Source organism: Echinops telfairi, unplaced genomic scaffold (genome assembly GCF_000313985.2).
Source record: "Echinops telfairi isolate 266 unplaced genomic scaffold, ASM31398v2 ScPeMD7_7469;HRSCAF=8507_1, whole genome shotgun sequence".
Taxonomy (NCBI): domain Eukaryota; kingdom Metazoa; phylum Chordata; class Mammalia; order Afrosoricida; family Tenrecidae; genus Echinops; species Echinops telfairi.
In genome coordinates this window covers 106,247,368-106,249,878 of record NW_022111373.1, presented here as the reverse complement: position 1 = coordinate 106,249,878, position 2,511 = coordinate 106,247,368, and positions in this window count along the sequence as shown.

Sequence of the window (2,511 nt, the reverse complement as noted above, 5' to 3'; positions counted from 1 at the left end):
ATAAAGCAAACTTGGAATCAGAACCTTTACAAGTAACTTGAGTTGGATATTACAGAATGAGTTTCATTTAAGGAGTACAGGAGACTTTAAAGGTAAAACTAGTTTTTCTAAAAAACCAGTCTTTAGCCTTAGGGCTGTTGGTTAGTTTCTCTCTCTCTCTTTCCTTAGTTTTGTTAAAAGAAAAACTTGCCAGAAAATTTAGTTACCCATTGTTTTTAAATAGCCTAGGCAAGTTTAAACACATTCAAATGACTAGTTCTAGTCTTTTTATTTTATAAATAATTTAATTGGGGGCTCTTATAGTTCTTATAACAATCCATACATCAATTGTATCAAGCACATCTGAACATATGTACATATGTTGCCATCATGATTTTCAAAGCATTTTCTTTCTACTTGAGCCCTTGGGATCAGCTCCCCACCTCCCACCCCCATTCTTCCACCCTCCTAATCCTTGACAAATTATAAATTATTATTTTCATATCTTACACTGTCCACTGTCTTCCTTCACCCATGCTTCTATTGTTCATCCCCCTTAGGGACTGGGTGTCGGGGGTTATAAATCAATCATTGTGACCGGTTCCCCCTATCTTCCCTTTCTCTTCCTACCTTCCCTACTCTCATAGTATAGCTACTCCCGAATTCTGTCCTAGATTCTGTGTGTAGAGAGCTCTTATCTGTACCAGTGTACATTCTCCGGTCTAGCTGGATTTGTAAGGTAGAATTGGTCATGAGTGGAGGGCGGGGAGACATTCGAGAACTAGAGGAGTGTTGTGTGTTTTGTGGGTGCTATACTGCAATCCGGCTGACTTGTCCCTTCCTTGTGAGCCTTCTGTGAGGGGATATCCAATTGTCTACAGATGGACTGTGGGTCTTCTCTTTGACCCCCCTCTTTAGCGTCAATAAGATTGATCGTTTTGGGTCTTCTGGTGCCTGATACCTGATCCTGTAGATGCTTCGTGATCATGCAGGCTGGTGTGCTACTTCCATGTGGACTTTGCTCCTTCCTGCTAGATGGACGCTTGTTTAACTTCAAGCCTTTAAAACCCCAGATGCTATATTTTTTGATAGCCAAGCACCATGAGCTTTTTTCACCACATTTGCTAATGCACCCATTTTGACTGTAACTATTACGTTAGCAGGGTGAGCATCACAGAATTCCAGGCTGTTAGAACAGGTTGTCACCCCCTCTCTCCTGTCCCCACCCCCCGTCCTGAACTGTTGATCCCTCGTTTTCTCTTCAGGATTTTTCATCTTGCCTATCACCTATAGATAGACATGAAAAAAAGGAAGAAGAAGAATGAAAAAAAAAAGGGGGTGGGGTGGGGGAGATACGTAGTTCCAGGTCTATCTGCTGACCCTTATGTATATTTTCTGATCGCGTCTGATGAAGTGACAAGCCCGGCCCTTTACGTCTGAAGTCTATTTTCAGGGTTCTTCTGGGACTTCAGTTGCCTTGTTCCCCTTGCTGCTCTGCTGTGCTTTCTTTGTGTTTTGCTCTGGTGTAGGGAAGTCAGACTGAACACAGTTCCCACACGTGTCCCCGGTGCTGGGTCAGTGAGATGTCCTGTCTTGTGGTGGAGCCAGCACTACAGGCCTCTCTGTGCCTTGGCTGCTCTGAGCAGGAGTGTCGCTTGAGGCTTGGTGGGCCAGGAAGTGGTCCACTCTCTCTTTCCCTCTTAGTTTTCTCCCTTGTGATCTGGGTAGACCTGCTGGTCTCCCAGGGCTGTATCTTCAGTGCTGTCCTCTGTAGTTCAATCTTCTAGGGAGGGTGTCGATATAGCTGGGATTGAGGCCCTACATACCTCTCTCTTAATTTGCTGCTTCATGCTGGTATGTTGCCTGAGGCTTGGTGCACCAGGTTGAGGTCTGGTCCTTCTCTCCCTTTCCTGTGGAGACATAAACAACACCCTCCCTGTGTGCAGGTTAGTGCCCTATTCTCCCACTCTCCTCATCCTCTTTTTTTCTCCCTTCCTTCCCCCTCCTTTTTAGTTGGATGCCATATCTATCTCTGGGTTGGGTCTGACCCTTGCCAGAATGCCTGGGCCACACCCCAGGAATTTATGCAGTGAGTGACTTTTCCCCTACACCCCTTGTGCTTTTTGAGCTTACCTCAGTGGGCTCATGTTGTACTTGTCCTTTTGTGCTTGGCTAACTTCAGTTAGCATAATATCCTCCACTAATATTAGTCTTTAATTATAAACCAAATATCAGTTTCATTCCAGTCTGGGTTTCATAAGGTCTCAGAAAAAATTTTTTAAAGAACCCTCCACCCCCCACAACCCCCCACCCCCCAAAAAGTTCAGTGAAGAGCCTTGGTGGCTTAGGGGGTCAAGTTTGATGCTACTACCCAAAAGATTGTCAGCTTTAGTTCACCAGCTAGGCACAGAAAGAGAATCGATCTGCTCTGGGAGAGGTTTGAATCGTCAAAAGCCCCATGGAGCAGGTCTTCCATATCCCATAGTCACGAGTCGGAATCAAGTTGATGACAGTGAGTTTGTAACTAATGTA